The following is a 21,173-nucleotide window of genomic DNA, read 5'->3' as shown; positions in this document are numbered from 1 at the left end:
GTGTTGGTATGAACCGTGTGCAATTATGAAGAGATCAGAACATATGTGATTTCTTAAGGAATTGATGAAATGACTTAGGAAAGTATTTTTATGTGACTTTTAATAAAGCCTATTTTATAGGAGTTTCTATATCCGTCCATTGCTTAATGAAGAAGTCACTGATCTGATCTGAAGCATGATTGAAGGAATGACACGCCTTGCTTCAGTATATAAAAGGCTGCAAGACCTGAAGATATTCATTCAAGACATTGTGCAACAAATAGAGTTTTTGTTTAGGTTTTGAGTCATACATATTGTGAGCCTTTCGTGTATCATCTTGATACATGTTTAGGACTGTGCTTTGAGTTGTAATACTGTGCACTACTCCGAAGCTTTTAAGCAAGGAGCTAGGTAGATTGTGGACTGCATCTAAGCTTTTAAGCAAGGTTGCAAGTTGTTGTTTTTCGAGGGTAACCTCATTTGGATTGAGTCTCTAATTTGGGAATCACAGGGGATTGTGATCTGTTGTAAGGGAGTGAGATGGGATCTCAAATCTAGGAGTTCCTAGGTTGAAGTCTAGTTGGGGTAGGTCCTAGGTCTTAAGTGCAAACGTGGTTTGCTGAGAGCTTTTGAATACGGACTGCACTAGTGGATTTCCTTCCTGGCTTGGTAGCCCCCAGATGTAGGTGACGTTGCACCGAACTGGGTTAACAATTTCTCTGTGCCTCTTTTCTTTCCTGTGTATTATTTGCATTATTATGTTTGTATTTGTTAGCTTAATGTTCTAAACATCATATACAACATCTTCTTTTCTGTGTTCTGTGTCGGAACATCGTTTGGAACATCGTAAGTCTAACGTGCCAGAATAACAAAAGGGGCAACTGCTTAACACAAGAAAACAATGAGATGCTCCGTCGGATGATGCAACACCTTCATCTCCAAGGTCCTCCCTATGGACCTCAATGAACAATTGTGAGCTTTCCTCTTCCTCTCTTTCCTTCTCTCTTCTCTCTTCTCTCTTTCTCCTACTCTTCTACTTCTTCTTCTTCTTCTTCTTCTTCTTCTTCTTCTTCTTCTTCTTCTTCTTCTTCTTCTTCTTCTTCTTCTTCTCTTTTATATTTCTTTTTCTTTGAATCATTGAGGACAATGCTTCCCCTAAGTGTGTGGGCGGGGGGGGGGGGGGGGGGGGGGGGGGAGGGGGGGCTTAATAAAGTGTCTAGAGTCGTAGTGTTTCCAAACTCCCTTGAACTTTATTCTTTTGTTTTGTTTTATAGCGAAAGGCATGACTAGTAGCTAGTTTTTAATGTAAAATATGACATAAATTTTTTTGTTTTGTCTCTTCTTTAAAGGTTGTTTCTTGTACATGAAAGTGGTTTCTTGTGTTTCTTATGTTCTTGCTGTACCCATATCTTGTTTTATTGTGAAAATTCTCCAATGAGAAAAGCACCCGGTTGCAATCTTTGAGCAAATGTATGAGTAAGTATTTTAAGGAGCACGTTCTATCTTTAGTGTTAACTTAGACCCTTTAAAGTCATTAGAGTAAAAGTACTATAAGTTTGTGTGGGAAATTAATCAACTGTGCTTTAATGTTATATTCTTAATTGTTGAAGTTAAATGGGGCGGGAGAATGGCACCAACATGTGGGGGAAAGGACAATCCCTAACTTCCTAATTGTGGTGGTGACTCCTTAATTTGAACTTAAAGTAAAATAATTTCATCAATGCTAGGGGAAAGGACAATTACATCCAAAAAGACTTCCTACGCGGAGATGAAATAAATAAAAATTTTGCAGCACTGCTTAGGTTGATTTTGAATCTAGGGGGAAAGGACAATTACATCCAAAAAGACTTCCTATGAGGATAGATAACCCCTAAGCATCTGCAGCTCCTTGTGCTTAATTGTTAATTTAATTCAATTTTAACTTAAATTCCCATCACTCTTATATGAAATGAAGAAAGGACTTTTCTCGGTTACTTTAGCATTAAAGATAGAACATGTTCCTCATAATATCTGTCTTATACAGGAGCAAGAAGAGGATTGGACTGCACACACACACTCACTTGAGACTTGATGCTGGGTTGAATAGGTTCACAAGGAATGTTTGAAATTGTGATTAGTGTACTTGAAACAAAACCTTTCTTTTGAGACATGTGTTCTTAATAGTATTGCCATGATTAATCTTTTGCTGCTCCTAATGTCTATTGCCTTTTGCTTGAGGACAAGCAAAGATTCAAGTGTGGGGGAGTTTGATGAGTCATTAATTAGTCTATTTTATTGCATTATTTAGATCAGTTTTAATTAGATTTTATTTTATTTTATTGCATATTTATTTCCTTTTTAAATCTTTTACTACAAATTTCTTTTTATTTTATTTTAGGAACGAATATATGGTGGAAGGTGTCTTGGAGCAAAAGAAAGAGGACTGGAGCAAATACGGTGCAGAAATATGAAAATACAGTGCAAAAATATGATCCCACCAAGTCAGAAACTTGGCACGGCCTGTGCCAACATGTGGCACGGCCGTGCCACCCTCCAGGATGCTCTTTTGCTGCTTTTCTTCAAGCCCAAGTTACCCTGTTGCAGCTTTACTGTTTTGCCCTTATAGTTGCTTAGTTTCTAAGTCGATTGTAAAGCTATAAATAGAGTAGCATTCCATCATAAAAATACACCTTTTACTCTTTGAATTTATTTTAGCAACAATTATTTTAATAAAGTTATTTCCTTTATTTTATTTCTTTCTCGCAATTTATTTTATTATTTTCTCTCTTCTTCCCCCATGTCAACAATGAACATAAGTGAGTAGACTTCTTAGTCTTGGGATTGTTGGATAAGTCTAATGACGTAATCCGAATCAATCCAAACCTTAAACCCTAATTATATGCTACCTTAATTTCTAATCTAAATTCACCGTTTTGACATGAATTAATTATTATCAAACTGTGGAAGCGAACGCGGAGGGTTTGATAATGGTTAATTCATCATCTCAAATATCAATTCATAAAGAGAACGCGGAGCTTTGATATTCGAACAAGTGAATTTAGACAAGGTTTGCAAAACATGAGAATAGTCTAGCAAACCTTGAGACATATAAAGTTTCGATCTTCAAGGGTACCAAAGGCAATCACCCATGAGAATAGGTGTGGTTGTTGGACGGATACATTCGCTGACTTCGAGAGAAGCTTTGATATGCTAAAGAGAAACTTGTCTTTAGAAATTAAGAAAAACGTAAATTATAAGTTTAAGGCTTGATTGTGAAGGATTCGTTGTTATGACGAACCAATGATCCCAAGGCTCTTTATTATTATTGTTATTTACCTTCAGCAACTAAACCTCCCTTTTTATAACTTTTCTCCTCCTCTAATAATTCTTTTAAAGTTAATTAGATTGAACAACTCCCTAGCAGAACGATACTCTACTTTACTACTATTACTTCGATAGACCGTGCACTTGCGGTTTGGCCTATCACTATGTTAGCACCAAAATTCCCAAAGAATTCAAAGATCGAATTGTGGAGCTCCTAAAGGAATACAATGATTTTTTCACCTGGGATTACAATGAGATGCCCGGTTTAAATCGAAAAGTGGTAGAGTTGAAGTTGCCAATTCGACCAGACAAAAAGCGAGTGAAGCAGATTCCTAGAAGATTTGCGCCACAGATCTTGCCAAAGATTAAAGAAGAGATCGAAAGACTCTTGAAATGCGGTTTTACCAGACCGGCCAGGTATGTAGATTGGTTAGCAAATGTGGTTCCTGTTAAAAAGAAAAATGGGACTATAAGAGTCTGCATTGTCTTTAGAGATTTAAATCTCGCTACTCCCAAAGATGAGTATCCCATGCCTGTGGCAGAAATGCTAGTAGACTCAGCAGTAGGATTTGAGTATCTAAGTATGCTTGATGGTTATTCAGGCTACAATCAAATTTTTATTGCTGAAGAGGATATCTCTAAAACGGCGTTTTGATACCCGGGGGCATTAGGCTGTTATAAATGGTTAGTAATGCCATTTGGTTTAAAAAATGCTGGTGCTACATACCAAAGGGCAATGAATTCGATTTTTCATGACTTCATAGAAGATTTTATGCAGGTCTACATCGATTATATTGTAGTAAAATCATCATCAGAAGATAAACACTTAGAACACTTGCGCCGGTCATTCGAAAGAATGAGGCAATATGGATTAAAAATGAATCCATTAAAATGTGCATTTGGTGTTTGTGCAGGTGATTTTCTAGGTTTTGTTGTCCACGAGAAGGGGATCGAGATCAATCAGAACAAAACCAAAGCAATAATGGAGACAAAAGCCCCTTCAACCAAGAAAGAGCTACAATCTTTGTTAGGAAAAATCAATTTTCTCAGAAGGTTCATATCAAACCTAAGTGGCAAAACACAAGCATTTGCGCCATTGCTTCGTCTTAAGAAAGAAGACGCGTTCAAATGGGAACCAGAACACCAGAAGGCTTTCGATGAAATCAAGTCTTACTTGATGAACCCTCCTATTTTGTCACCTCTTTTAAAAGATAGAAAAATGAAGTTGTATATAGCAACATCTGAAAGTACTATGGGAAGTATGCTAGCACAAGAGGATGAAAATGGCGTAGAAAGGGCCATTTATTATCTTAGTAGGGTATTAAATGATGCTGAAACAAGATATCATCCCAGTGAAAAATTATGTCTTTGTTTGTATTTCTCATGTACAAAACTTAAGCATTATATAAAGCCTTTTGATGTTTGTGTTTATTTTCATTTTGATATAATTAAGCATATGTTGTTAAAACTTATTTTGCATAGCAGAGTGGCTAAATGGGCCTTAGCACTTACAGAATATTCATTGACGTATCAATCTCTAAAATACGTTAAAGGCCAGATTGTTGCTGACTTCATCGCTGATCATTCGGTGGAGGAACCGTTGCCTTGGGGCATCAAAAACCAGTGTTGGAATTTATATTTCGATGGATCCAGTCATAAAAATGGCATCGGAATCGGGGTTGTGATTGTTTCACCAGACAACACTATAACTAAGTACAAATTTCGAATCAGCCAATTTTGTTCGAACAATGAGGCTGAATTTGAGGCCTTAATCACTGGTTTGGAGATTTTACTCGAACTGGGGGCAAAAAGTGTCAAAATAAAAGGAGACTCAGAATTAGTGTTGAAACAATTAACAAAAGAATACAAATGTATCAAAGAAAGTTTAATTTTGTACCTCACTACAGCAAACACTTTGCTCAAATGTTTTATTCATGTTGAAATAAAACACATTCCCAAAATGGAAAATCAAGAAGCAAATGATCTTGCTCAGATAGCTTCTGGGTCGAAAGATCAAGAGCAGGAGCCAATCGAGATCAGAAATAAGCGCAGTTCGAAGAAATGTCTCCCTAAGAAATTGTTAACACCAAAATTTGGGGGCATGGAAGCATCTCACAGACATATACAAGGTATGAACTTAGTCGAAATTTTGGTTATTAACAATTTAACCGATGATGATTGGCGAAAGCCTATTGTCAATTATCTAGAAAATTCTGATGGTACAACTTGTCGAAAAATAAAATATAGAGCCCTAAGCTACGTGATTGTAGGGAACAAATTGTTGAAAAAGTCTCCAGAAGGAGTTTTACTCAAGTATCTCCGAGAGACTGAGGCATATTTGTCCGTTTCCAATACTCATAGTGGAGCATGTGGTACACACCAAGCAGGCCATAAGATGAAATGGCCTTTGTTTCGACAAGGGGTATATTGGCCAACCATGCTAAAAGATTGCATAGAATTTGTGAAAGGTTGCCAAGGGAGCCAAGAACATGCTGGGATTCAACGTGTGCCAGCAAGTGAGCTGCATTCGATAGTCAAACCTTGGCCGTTTAGAGGATGGGCTTTAGATGTGATTGGGGAAATAAAACCCAAGTCATCGAAAGGTCACAAATATATTTTAGTTGGGATATATTACTTCACCAAATGGATAGAGGCAATCCCATTAAAGAGGTTACCCCGGATGAAGTTATAAGTTTCATCTAGAAATATATTGTGTATAGATTTGGCATCCTAGAGATGATTACAACAGATCAAGGATCCGTGTTTACTGGTCGAAAGATGGTTAAATTTGCTGAAAGTACAGGTTTTAAATTATTGACTTCGACACCATATTATGCTCAAGCAAATGGTCAAGTTGAGGCAGCAAATAAAAACATTATTTCCATCGTTAAAAGGAAAGCCAAGGGTAAACTCCTGAATTGGCATGAATTTCTTGGTGAGGCCTTGTGGGCATGTCGAACTTCTCCCAAAGAATCGACAAATACTACACCTTACAAGCTCACATTTGGTCATGATGCTGTCTTGCCAGTCGAAATCTTGCTTCAATCGACTAGAGTCCAAAGACAATTCGAAATTCCAGCGAATGATTACTGAGATATGATCCTGGATGAGTTAATGGATCTAGATGAAGAAAGATTAATGGCACTAGAAGTTCTTACGAGACAGAAAGAGAGGATAGCAAAGGCTTATAATAAAAAAGTTAAGTGGAAGCTTTTCGCTCAAGGAGACTTAGTGTGGAAAGTTATCTTGCCAATGGACAAGAAAAGTCGAGTGTTGGGGAAATGGTCTCCTAGTTGGGAAGGACCATGGGAAATTCGAAGAGTTTTTTCGAATAATGCGTATGAAATTGAAGAATTGAATGATGATCAAAGAATTATGCGCATAAACAGAAAGTATTTGAAAAAATATAAGCCGATGCAACAAGAAATTAAAATTGCACAAGAGTAGTTCGAAATAGGAACGAAATATGGCATTAGTAAACAAGTGCCAACTAACGGACAGGTTACATCATAAGTCCCAAAATGGATAAAACTAGCCATTACAAAAAAAATACAAACAAAGTAAACTAAAAGCTTAAATGATGCAAAGCTGAAGCTAGAGTCTGAAGTTGAAAACTAAAAACAACAGAGGAATCTACCACTGATGATTCATGGCAAAAAATTCGATGAACCATCGAACCTCTCCATCGAGGCGACAATCGATGCAGAAGTTATGAAGAGCATAGTCTTCATCAGCAGCGGGAAGGAAGCCGCGATAATTCCCCGCTCTCCCATCGCCTGGGCAGTTAAGCCAGTTGTTGCAAAACTGACGACGAACCATGCCTGCAGGCAGGGCTCTCTTGTACCATGTGCAGCAAAATCTGAAAGGAGTGGCACCTCGCAAAATATCCTGTCGATAGCGCTCAATCCTTCTGATCATCAAAAGATCCCTGAAGTCCTCAATGAGTCCCTCATAGTCTAGAGGAGGTGGACCAAGAGCCTTCATCAAGAGTTGGAAGTACTCAACAATTTTAAAGGGATCAACATTCTTCAGTAAACACTCTATGGTAGCAAGATTGGGTGTAGGATGCAACATTTGTTGAGAACACCGGAGGAGGCAGAACATGGGGTTGCCATGAGCCCACAAACGCTCCATGAAATCGAGTTTTTCATGGGTTGGATCCAGATCAGCGAGAAGAGGAATGTAGTCACTACCAAAAGATTTGGAAACAATGGGATCCCTACAAAGTGCTGCATGCCTCTTGTTGGTTCGTTGAAAGTAAAAAAGGTCGTACATGCTATGTTTAGCAACCCTTGCAGCAATGTTGATGATCAGATCATCACTTAGAAAATCCATTGCAAAAGTAAAGAGAAAAACTTGATAATTTTTTTTAGAGAGATGAGGTTGGGAAGAAGACGATAGAACTTTCAAGAGACGTTTGGTATTTATAATAAAGGAAGAAGTTGAGAAGGGTTACATTTTACGGTTTCCCATCATGTACAGATGCATACACGTGGCGTTTTGGCATCTGCAGATATGCCTTGGAAAAAGAGGGAAGTTATAAAGTTTTATTTATTTTATTCTCATTTATTTTCCTCTAATGTCATCATTGACAAGAAGTTTTACAATTTCCTAGGAAGTTTAACTTGTTTGGTTAAACAAAAGAAACTTTTTAGTTTCTCATCATTACTTTTTCTTGAAACTTGTTCCAAATAGTAATTTTGTGATATTTTAAATAGAATAAGTTGGCAAATGAAATTTATAAGAAATAAAAAGTGAAAAATGCCATTAAATCGGTAGAAGTACTGTCATATAGTACAAAATTTAAAAAGGGAACAAAGTATTTCAAAAGGAAAGTTACAAAGGATCTGTGCTAAAAAACAAACTCGGAAAAGAGCTTGTCCAGTTGGCTTTTAAATTCGGAAATCCTTTCATCGAGAGCCTTGCCATTGTCAGTAAGGACTTGTATTTGCTGCTGGGATTGTTTCGAGTCCTTGGTCTTTTTTAAGACAGCAAGAGCCTCTTGTTTCATGAGCTCCCCTTTGTTTAAGAGATTGGCTTTTTGGGTCTCTAATTCCTGGATTTTTGCTTTGTGCTTCGCAATGGCAGCATCAATCTCTTCAACCTTCCTTTGAGTAACTAGAGTTTCCTGTTGAAAGGCTTTGAATTTTACTTGAAAAGCAGAAACGTCTGCCAAAAGTTGGTTGCAACGCTGCGTTTGTTCTTCAAGTTGGGCCTGACCAGTTTTCTTTTGCTGGAAGCTTCGATTAATCCCATCGAGAAGAGGCTCCAACACTTGAGAAAGGTCTCGAAATTTTGAGCCAGAAGGAAGTTCGCTCAGTTTGTAAAGCAGTCCTTTCACTTCATCGATGACGCTCTCGTCTTGCTCAATAGCCTCTAACAAGTTGATTTTCAAGACTTTATTTCGGAACTCCGCTAAGAGGTTTTCTTTCGAAGTCTCTGACGGGTCATCTGTGTAGACGTTTGAGGACTTCTCACTACTTTTCGAGAAAAGCATGTCATTCTTCATCAGGAAAGCAAAGGCGTCTAGAGGGTTAACCTTTTCAAGACGATCAAGTTCTTCTTGACTAATGATGGCATCTGTCAAATTAAGGCTTGCCATTGACGCGACTTTTTTCGATGAATAGTCACCTGGGACAGAGGCATTCTTCTCAAGAACTGGCCTTTCCTCCTCGATCAACCTATCCAGGTCTAAACCCTCATCATGTGTTTTTGGTGGTTGATTAGGAGAAGTAACCACGACATCAGGAGAACTGGTCTCGACACCCTCTTCTTCCTCAACAATAGGAGTGGAAGTTACCATATCAGTGGATATAAGCTGACCTTGTTGAGAAGCATCAACAATGCCATGTTCGATACCCTGAAAGACACATAACAAGTATTGTGAGGGACTGTCGAAATAACATAAATTGAAATATGTCAAATGTGACATTAGCTCGATAAATTACCTTTGATACATTATCACCCACACAAGAGTGAGCACTATTAGGATTGGAGTCATTGTGGCCATGTTTCCTTCTCTTGGAGCTCGATTTGGCCTGAGACCCTTCAGTATGCGTTGTCTCGACTGTAATTTCCTGGACCTTGTGTTTCCTCTTCTTTCGGCCTTCCTTGGCCTTGGCCATTTCCGAAGTTGTGGTAACTTCGATGGCTTCAGAGGGAGAGTCAGGCTGAAAGAACTTCAACGATAAGATACTATCACGCAAAGTAGTATTCGAAGAAAGATCGATATAAAAGGGACTTACATGATCTTCAGGTGCAGTATTCTCAGTTTCCTTGGGAGATGGTTCGGGAGACGGTTCGGGAGAGGGTGCAATATGCTTTTTCTCTGATTTAGAAGATTTTTTTCTTTTTCGATGGTTTCCCTGACTTAGACTTCGATGGTTTTGGAACATCCTCGCCATCACCTTTGTCTCCATCTCCAGATTCTAGGGAAATAGCTGCAAGCAAATGGATAGAAAGATAAGTGGCAATTGTTTTTCTTTCTAAATTGTTTGTTTGTTTTAAAAATTGACAATTTCGTACCTACTCCTATTGGAGAAGTGATTCGAATGTGAGGTAGGTTTAAGCCAAGATGACCTCTAAAAGTGTATAGATCGCATTTCGATGCAGTCACTTTATCCTCCTCTCTCTTTATTAATTTTTGTTTCATTCCCAGTGAAGAAACACAAGGTAGCCATTTTGGATATGGTGGCCTAAAAGCTAATGCCAATTTACTGGTTGGTAGTGGTGGGAATTTCATTTTAAAATGTAAGGCAAAAAGATATTTACTGGGAGTGAAAGGCGGAAACTTCATCGAAGGAATTTAAGTTTCACTTTTGTAACAGATAGGTCCTTTAAGTTTTTTAGGTAACAGATAGGTCCTTTAAGTTTCTAAGGTTTCAGATAGGTCCTTTAAGTTTCGAGTTTGTTTCAGATAGGTCCTTCATATCAATTCCATTAAGGACCTATCTGAAACTTTAGAAACTTAAAGGACCTATCTGTTACCTAAAAAACTTAAAGGACCTATCTGTTACAAACATGAAACTTAAAGGAGCCAGGGAAGTATTTGGCCTAAATTTAATCTCTTAAAGTTTGGGCAGCGTAGTTAACTATCCTTTTTAAATGCAAAGGGTCATATACATTTTGAAAGTATTTCTGAAAAGCTTGAATTTCTCGAATATGCGTACCTTTGCTCTTCTTTGTTTTATTCTGCACAACATTAAAAGCAAGAATCAGTTGAGGAAGCAAATGGTCGGGATTCACTTGATTGGTCTGGCGTTTATAATAATCTTGCCACCATCAAAAGAATGCCTCAGTGCATGCATTAGATAAAGCAAATGAAATGGCCTTGAAAACAAGCGTTTGTTTCTCAGCCTTGCGTAAAGTTGATCTCCAAATGTGTTCTATCAATGGTTGCCTCAGGTCATCTACACTTTTATACAAGGAGGTAGGCTTTGGTTGCACTAAACCAAATTGTCTGGCAACATGATTTGGCTGATAGCCATACAACCCACAGGGACCACCAGCTGTGATCTTGCTGGACAGAAGTGTGGGGGTCAAATAGGCTTCCCAGATGGCATTGGTTTCTGCCTCGTCTTCGACAAAGGTTGGAGGGAATTCTTTCACAAACCAAGTGGGCCCTCGAGATTTGATGGCAAATGGGGCCATGGCAGGGGTGAAAACATCGCACCCCAAAAGAGCATTATAGGCAATGGAGAACAAGTCCTGAGCACTCCTGTTTCCATATTGAAGCATGGCTAGGACTATTCCTTCGGTGGATCTGCTTTCATATGCTGTTGAAGGATGGGTAGGGAGGCTTATTGCCAGCTTCGTCCTGAAAGTGGCTAAAAGCCACAATTGAAATAACCAAATGGGTCCAGGTATGACAAGGCTGCCTCTAGAAGGATATTCTTTAATACTGGCCACTGCTTGATTCAAGTTCTCATACAAGGACCCTAAAATGAGTGTGCCTAGGCAAATATCTCTGCCTTCATGTAACTGAATGACTAAGGTTGTCAATCTCTTAGGAATCTGGATAGACCTTGAACAGAAAACGAACCTAGATAACCAATAAGTCAAAAAGGCAATATGCTCTGTGTCAGAAACTTCAGCAGTCGAAGTATCATGGTGATCTATGATGAAATTGCCATACGCAGGTCTGGCAAAGTCAAATGAAATTTCTGAATGGTGGTTATCAGGATCAAAGGTTTGGCCAGTGGGTTTGAGGCCAGTAATGCCTGCGACATCCAGTAAAGTGGGCATAAGCATACCACACTTCAAGTGGAGGCTGTTTGTCGAAGGATTCCAAAAGTGTAAAGCAGCAATTATCAGTTCGTTATGATACTTGGGTCCCTGCCTAGACAGCTGGATAAGGTCAAAGATTCCTATATCTTTCCAAAATTGACCTCTCTTCTTTTCTAACTTGTCCAACCAGCCAATGTAAGGTTCATTCTTATCAATTTTTGGCTCTGTTCTGAACTTGGATTTTAGGAAACTCAGGTCATATGGACCTTTGGTGAAGATCAAGGGCGATTGTTCTTCAAGACAGGGGAAAACAACGCTAAGACTTTTTGGGTTTTCTTTGTCTATTGGGAGGGGCCCTAATAATTCATGTGGCGATTTAGGGCAAGAGATAATTACCTGGGATTTCCAGATTTTCTCTTCAGCCTCCTTGATATCTGGTTCTTCTATGAACTGAGGAGCACCGCCAGGAAGTTCTTTAGAGAAGTTGATGGGTTTGTAGTGTTGGGAAGTCCTCGAGGAAGATCCTTCTGCATTCGTCATGTTTGAAAGTGTTTGACAAATGACGACGAACGAAATTGTATGATTTTCTGGAAAAAAGAAGAAATTTTGAAAAAGGGTTTCTTTAATGGAGCTTCTCTGCGAAGAAGAAGAAGGAACAGTGAAAAGGGGAAAGTTGGAAAATTGGAAGGTAAAGGTAAACACTTTATGTTTTATAGCCTTTTGATCTAGACATGTGTCAACATCTTACGTACAGTTTTTTACTAAGTGGTAGTTCCCAATGACTAGAGACGTGGCCCACTAACTATGGTAGGGACACCAAAATCTCTTTTTTTTGAATTGCTGCTCTAGACGGATGACGTCATAAAATTCAAAATTTCGATTAAGTCGAATTATATTCATTGGGGTCAGAAACGTCTTTCTCTCCCTATCAAGAAGACGAGTCGAAAATGACGTTTCTGGGGGGCAATTTGTTAGACTATGTTTTTTAAGACTACCATTAAATGCAGTCAAAGAAGGTTGACCTTATCATCGAAGAAATAAAGGTTGCTCTTAGGTCTTTCTCGAAGTTGGACTTGTTGGGGACACATGTTTCAGTTCGACGGACAAAACCTATCGAGGAACAGTCATCACTTCGGATAAGGGCAAGCAACAGACAGTTCTAAAGGCGCGTTCGAAATTCAAATTGAATGGATAAGACTTGTTAGTTTTCTATGGTTATAGGTTTGAATTCAAATTTAGGTAGTTATTTCTTTTTGTATAAATAGTAGTTTTTCCCAAGGAAAAGTGGTCACAATTCAATCATACAAAACTTACACTCAAATTATCCGTATGGAAGCGAGAAACGAGTCACAAGTTGCAATGTATGAATTTGTGCACCACACACCTTTCGTCTTCCAGGATGATAACTCGATTTGAACATTATTTTAGTCAGGTTACTTGAATATATAACCAATGAACAAGTAACTTGACTAAAATATTGTTTAAATAGAGTTTTTATCCTGGAAGACGAAAGGTCACAAGGTGTGACCTTTCGTCTTCCAGGATGATAACTCGATTTGAACATTATTTTAGTCAGGTTACTTGAATATATAACCAATGAACAAGTAACTTGACTAAAATATTGTTTAAATAGAGTTTTTATCCTGGAGGACGAAAGGTCACAAGGTGTGACCTTTGTAACACCCTATTTCTAATAAGCGGTAAAACGCGCGAATATACAAACATATTCTAGAAATAGATGCTACGTCTTCGAATTCAAACATACATGCATAAAGATCATGTTACATAACATAGCAGCGGAACATACATATAATTCTTAAACATTTTCAAATCTCAACATAATACAAATGTATTCTCCAAATCTCAATTAACAAGTACCATCTCAACTCCAAAATACATAGTCAAATAAAACAACATGCAAGAACTACCTTAGATCAGAGCCCTAATCTAGACACTTGCATAAAAAGAGGAACTCCACTCATCGGCATCATCAAGCAAACAAACTAAGCATCTTGCACTCCATCTACCTATCCATACAGAAAGGAAGGTGGTAAACCACTAAGGGTTAGTATTACATCATCATAATCCATATAAGACTTAATCAAGAACATTGGAAATGAAAGATACATTCAAGCATGATGATTAATAAATATACACATACTCACAAGTATCCACAACATTCATATCATTCATTACCATCATTCCAAGTTCATATCAACAAGTGTATCATACACATATTACAAATTCACCTTGACAATTAACAACTAACAATTAACAATTAACAATTCAATTCACCATTACAATTAGCAATGCAACCATCAAGCACATCTCAATGCAATTCAATTCACCATTACAATTAGCAATGCAACCATCAAGCACATCTCAATGCAATTCAATTCACCAACAATTTATGCAATGGCTCTAGACTCATCTAGATGCATGTGGTACCAAAACACCTCCAGGTCGTCACCTTCGATGCAACAAAACATCGTAATCACCTCAATTGGATATAAAATCCACCACCATCAGTCAAGTATGCATGAACATATGACTCAACTACAATGCATATGTTCACACAAACAATTCACCTCAACATCAACAATACTTGTATATATGCAATCAACAACAATCCATCACATAACATATATACAATCACCAACACATTCACAACACAAGTAACATGTAGTTGTCACATAAATACACCAACAATCATCTTCACATAAATCAACATATAGTTGCCACATTTCCACATAATTCCTTACAATTCAAATAAAGGAACAAATACAACATATGATCACAAACATCATATTCCTCACTGAACAACATTCATACATCATCTCATAATCATATTAATCCATTCTTAAAAGGTTGATAAGCAATAGGCTCTCAAAAATCTTTTTTTAATCAAATTCGTCTCTCAAAGTCAAAATATTTCAAGTAATTGAGCATTTAAGTCAAAACCAAGTAAACAAGCTCAATTGCCTATGCCATGTGTTCTCACAAGTCACATATATGTGCAGTAGAGGTTACATAAGCATTTCATCGGCCAAATACGATGAATTCATGAAAAACTCAAATTTCGTCTCACTTTATCACCTTTCACAAAAATTCTCATTTTCAAAGCAAAACAAGTTACTACTTGATGAAACCAATCACAACCAATTTTAGAAATCATATGAACAATATATAACTTTAATCCCACCTCAAACTCCGGAGAAAAATGAGTTTTCGGAAAAATCGACGTTTGGACCGTTTTTATAAAAGTTAGACGATTTTCACAAATTCAAGTCCAAACTAATTCAAATCATGTTCCAGTAAGATTAAAGGTATAAACAGATGTTAATTAAGTCCATAAACAGAAGTATTGGATTGGTCCCCAAAAGCTCAAAACAAACAAACACCGAAAAACTGTTTCTGGGCAATTTCGCTATTAGCGAAATTTTTGCTATTAGCTCAATTTTCGCTATTAGCTCAAAAACTCTAGACAGTTTCGCTATTAGCGAAATTCTGGCGAATTTCTTCAGCAGTTACGGGTTTTCACACCATTTTCACCCAAAATCCCATTTTTCAAATCCCCCAACTCCCAAACCAAGTTCCAGAAAGTGTTTATGGGTCAAAAGAGATTCAATACACTTAAACAAACATGATTCAAGCATTAGGAACAACAACGTAGCTCATTTCATCAAAATCACAAAATTTTCTCAAAATACCAACATAACCACAAATCTCCCCATGAATCCATAAACAACGATTCCAGTTACACCAATTCGATTCTAACAGTTCAACAATCATCAACAACAACTAATGAACACGAATTCATGCACAATTAAACATCACAACCTCATTTCTCATCAAATTTGCTCAAGAACACAATATACCCATATTTATTCATTTCATCATGTTAATTCACATACTCACATACAAATATCATGCAAATCATGTTCTCAAACATAACAACAACAATCATGCACGAATTCACAACATTTAGGTTCAATTCATCAATTTCACAAAATGGGTAAAAAGAAAAAGTTATGAAATTATGAGTGAAGCCTAACCCTCTTACCTCTAGCACCAAGATTCTCTAACCCAAGCTTCAATTTAGCTCCTAGATGATGAATCCCCTCTTTTAGCTCTAGCCCTTGTTCTTGTTCTCCTTTCTAGCCTATAACTCTTCTCTTCTCAACTGAAAAATGTGGTAAAACCCTATCTGTAACAGCCCGATTTTCGCTAGTTTTATTTTATTATTTATTTATGTGTGTTATATGTGTTTATATGTGATTATTTGCCTTTGTGTGTATTTTTGGTTGGGAATTGTAGAATTCGGTGTAGAAGGGTATTTTAGCCATTTTTGGACTTAAGGGCATTTTGGTCATTTTGAGAGCAGGGGTAATTTTGTAATTTTGTTGGAGGATATTTTAGTGCTTAGTAAGAGTATTATTTTACCAAGTTACTAGAAAGGGTGTAGTAATTATTTTAATTACCATTAAGTGACCGTTAGTGTTATAATTTACCATTAAGTGAGTAGTGACATTTTGGGTGTTAGGATAGAAATGGGTTAGGCCCATTAAGGTTTGAGAGATAAGCCCAATTGAGTAGAGCATATATATAAACTCTTGTTGTTGGTGAAATTAGGTTTTACAACATTATTCAATTCATTTCATTTGAGAAGAGAAGAGATAGAGGCTAGAGAGAAGAACAACAACAAGGGTTAGAAGGCAAAGAGGGGATTCATCATCTAGGAGCTAAATTGAAGCTTGGGTTAGAAAATCTTGGTGTTAGAGGTAAGAGGGTTAGATTTCAACCATAATTCACATCTTTTTCTTTTTACCCATTTTGTGAAATTGTTGAATTGAGCCTAATTGCTTGTAAATTCGTGTACATGTTTTGATGCAATGTTTGGATATGTGAATTAAATGTTAATTGAGTTATTGATGATGAAATTACATGCTTAAGTTGTGGTTATATGTGTGCTTTGCATTTTTGTCCAAAAATGATGATATGAAGTGTTATTGTGATGAATTCATGATGTTTAGTTGCTGTTGTTGTTGAGAGGCATTCTTGTTGATGATTAAAACATTGGGTAATCATAATTGATGAAGTTTGCTATGAACTTGTGTTGTTTTTGAAGTTTGATGGAAAATGGGTCAAATTATGATTTTTGTTTAGAGAATGTTTTGGGACAAATTTGATATGCATTAGTGCGTCTTTTCATGTTTAGAAATGTTTGGATGAACCTTGGGATCAAATTTGGGCATTGGGGAGTCAAAATTGGGGTTTTGGGGTGAAAATGGCTCTTTTTCCCGAGACTGAACTGTCATAACTCGCAGCTGCGAGCAAGCTTACTCGCAACAGCGAGTAACTGCTAACTCGCAGTGGCGAGTAGCCCTACTCGCAGTGGCGAGTTGTCACAGGACAGGGTTCCTGTTTTGCACTCTCGCATCTTTTTCGCTCGTTTCAGTCGTGAACTGGTTTTTGGTACAAACATGAAAATTGTAGATAATATTTTTATCTTTCTAAGGGCGTTAGTTTGACTTGAATACGATTTTTGGTTTGCAAGTTATGGGGAGAATACTCTTGAAACGTTTTGTAGAAAATCCCGCCTAACTAGTTCTAAGTCGACCCAATCCTTGTGGAATGTTTTTAATCTTTGAAACTCGATTTTTAAGAGTGCAACTAAGGTGGTTAAACTGTGATGTAGTGAACCTACTTGTTTTTACTTAGAAATTGGGAAATTCTTTGAAAAATGATAATTGAGACGAACTTTGTGATTTTTATGAATTCGTCGTATTTGGCCGATGAAATGCTTATGTAACCTCTACTGCACACACATGTGGGTTGTGGGAATACAAGGCATAGGCAATTGAGCTTGTTTACTTGGTTTTGACTTAAATGTTCAATTAATTTAATGTTGTGATTTTGAGAGACGAACTTGACTAAAGATGACTTATGAGAACCAATTGATTGTGAATCCTTTATGGTGAATTGTTATATGTTATGTGAAGATGATTGGTGGTGTATTTATGTGACAACTTCCTGTTGTGTGATTTTTGATGTTGTTGGTGATTGTATATATGTTAAATTGGTGGTGAATTGTTGATGATTGCATATATACAAGTATTGGTGATGGTGATGTGATTATTGTTTGTGTGAACATATACATTTATAGTTGAGTCATATGTTCATGCATTCATGACTGATGGTGGTGGATTTTATATCCAAGACTGATGGTGGCGGATTTTCTATCCAATTGAGGTGAGTACGATGTTTTTGTTGCATCGAAGGTGATGACCTGGAGGTGATTGGTACCACATGCATCTAGATGAGTCTAGAATCATTGCATAAACTGTTGGTGGATTGAATTGCATTGCAATGTGTTTGATGATTGATTTGCTAACTGAAATTTGTGGATTGAATTATTGAGGGTTAATTGTTGATTGATAAGGTGAATTTGAGATATGTGTATGATACACTTGTTGAGATGAACTTGGAATGATGGTAAAGAATAATATGCATGTGATGTGGATACTTGTGAATATATGTATGGATTGTTATTCTTGAATATATTCTTTCATTTCCAATGTTCATGATAAATGTTTTTCGTGGATTATGATGATGTAATGCTAACCCTCAGTGGTTTACCACCTACCTTTGTGTATGGACGGGTAGATGGAGTGCATGATGCTTAGTTGTTTGCTTGGTGATGCCGAGGAGTGGAGTTCCTCTTTTTCATGCAAGTGTCTAGATTAGGGCTCTGATCTAGGATAGTTCTTGCATGTTGTTTTATTTTGACTATGTATTTCGGAGTTGTTGAGATATTTTGTTATTCGAGATTTGGAGGATACATTGTATCATGTTGATATTTGGAGAGGTTTTATGAATTATATGTATGTTCCGCTGCTATATTGTGTAAACATGATCTTTATGCATGTATGTTTTGTGGTTTATTCGAATACGTAGCATCTATTTCTAGAATATGTCTGATGTATTCGCGCGTTTTACCGCTTATTAGAAATAGGGTGTTACAAGTTGGTATCAGAGCCGTGGTCAATCTTGTCTGGACTACTAGACTAGTGTTTGTTGATTTACCCTGTTAGTATGCGAATGGTAATGAGTTACCTTCGATACTTGTGTTATGTGCTGTTGTTCTTATCTGTTGGTTGGTTTTGTGTAGAAGTGAGATGACCGGTGGTAGAGATGATGGAGCGATTGGTCAGGCTTTGACTTCGATGGCTCAGATGTTGGCTCAGGTTAATGAGCAGGCGGCACTTGGTCATCGTGATCCTGGTGAGGCTGAGGAGCGGAGGTTGGATCGTTTCTTGCGAAACAGTCTGCCGACGTTCAAGGGTAGGTACGACCCGGATGGAGCTTAGAGTTGGGTGCAGGCTATGGAGAGGATCTTTCGTGCTATGGTGACTAGTGAGGACCAGAAGGCCAGGTTGGCTACTCACATGCTTGCTGAGGAAGCTGAGTATTGGTGGACCAATGCTAAAGGAAGGCTTGAGACTGGTGGAGCTGTGACTTGGGCTAGGTTCAAGACCGATTTTTTGAGGAAGTACTTTCCTGAGGATTTGAGGACTAAGAAGGAAGTGGAGTTCTTGAATTTAAAGCAAGAGAACCGTTCAGTGGCCGAGTATGCGGCGAAGTTTGAGGAGCTTTCGAGGTTTTGTCCGTACATCAATGCGGAGGATGCTATGGTTTCCAAGTGTGTGAAGTTCGAGAGCGGTCTGAGGCCCGACATCTATCAGTACATGTGTATTCAGGAGATCCGTGATTTTGATACTTTGGTGCATAAGTGTCATATGTTTGATGAAGCTGGAAAGGTCAAGGTTAATCATTACAAGGCTCAGAATGAGAAGAAGGGAAAGAGTTATGGATTTGGGAAGCCGTACAACAAGGACAAAGGCAAGAAGAGAGAATCTGGTGGAGGCTTTAAGGTGAATGTTGCTGAGGTGAGGTGCTACAAGTGTGGCACATTGGGCCATTTGCTAATGATTGCAAGGGTACTGAGAAGTGCTACAAGTGTGGAGAAGCAGGTCATAAGGCTGTTGAGTGCAAGAAGGAGATCACTTGCTACAATTTTGGTGAGAAGGGGCATATCAGTACTAGGTGTACCAAACCGAAGAAGGCTGCGGGCAAGGTGTTTGCATTGAATGCGGAAGAGGTAGAGCATCCGGATAATCTCATCCGAGGTGTGTGTTTTATCAATAGTATTCCTTTGATTGCAATTATTGATACTGGTGCTACTCATTCTTTTATTGCGGTTAGTTGTGTTGAGCGTTTGGGTTTGGTTGTGACTCTGTTGTCTCGAGGGATGGTTATCGACACCCCTGCTAGTGGTTCAGTGACTACTTCTTTAGTGTGTGCTAAGTGCCCTGTTAGTTTTGGCAATGTTGATTTTGAGTTGGATCTTGTGTGTCTTCTGTTGAAGCATGTGGACGTGATTTTCGGTATGGATTGGATGTTGACTTTTGGTGTTAACATTAATTGTTTGACCAAGAGTGTGACGTTTTCTAAGCCAGTAGCTGAGGAAGGTGGTAAGTTCTTGACCGCGGAGCAAGTGAAGAAGTCCTTGGATGGCGAAGCTAGTGTGTTCATGATGTTTGCATCCTTGAAGGAGAGTAGTGAGAAGGGAGTTGGTAATTTTCCGGTAGTGCAATAGTTTCCAGAAGTTTTTCCGGACGACATTACCGAGTTACCGCCGGAGAGGGAAGTTGAGTTTGCAATTGATTTGGTACCTGGGATGAATCCTATTTCGATTGCGCCGTATCAGATGTCTGCATTAGAGTTGGGTGAGTTGAAGAAGCAGTTGGAAGAGTTGCTTGAGAAACAGTTTATCAGGCCAAGTGTTTCGCCGTGGGGAGCTCCTGTGTTATTGGTTAAGAAGAAAGATGGAAGCATGAGGTTGTGTGTGGATTATCGGCAGTTGAACAAGGTAACAATCAAGAATCGGTATCCGCTTCCGAGGATTGATGATTTGATGGATCAGTTGGTTGGTGCAGAAGTGTTCAGCAAGATTGATTTGAGATCAGGATATCATCAGATTAGAGTGAAGGCGGAAGATATATCCAAAACTGCGTTCAGAACGAGGTATGGACACTATGAGTATTCTGTGATGCCATTTGGAGTATCTAATGCGCCGGGTGTTTTCATGGAGTATATGAATAGAATATTTCATCCTTTCTGGATCGTTTTGTGGTGGTGTTTATCGATGATATTTTGGTGTATTCGAAGTCTGAAGAAGAGCATGCCGAGCATTTGAGGATTGTGTTGGGAGTTTTGAAGGAGAAGAAGTTGTTTGCTAAGTTGTCCAAGTGTGAGTTTTGGTTGCGGGAAGTGAGTTTCCTTGGTCATGTGATTTCTAAAGGTGGTATTGTCGTGGATCCGTCGAAGGTTGATGCAGTGTTGTAATGGGAATCACCTAAGTCTGTTTTTGAAGTGAGGAGCTTTCTTGGATTGGCAGGTTATTATCGGAGGTTCATTGAGGGATTCTCTAAGTTGGCGTTGCCATTGACGCAGTTGACTCGGAAAGGACAAGCTTATGTTTGGGATGCTAAGTGTACGAAGAGTTTCCAAGAGTTAAAGAAGAGGTTGACTTCGGCTCCAGTGTTGATTTTGCCGAATCCGAAGGAATCGTTTGTTGTGTATTGTGATGCTTCTAAGATGGG

The sequence above is a fragment of the Medicago sativa genome, chromosome 2 (assembly GCF_051527215.1).
Source record: "Medicago sativa cultivar Bolivia chromosome 2, Bolivia_mono, whole genome shotgun sequence".
Lineage (NCBI taxonomy): Eukaryota > Viridiplantae > Streptophyta > Magnoliopsida > Fabales > Fabaceae > Medicago > Medicago sativa.
The sequence above is the reverse complement of the archived record's forward strand: the minus strand, read 5'-3'. Positions refer to the sequence as shown.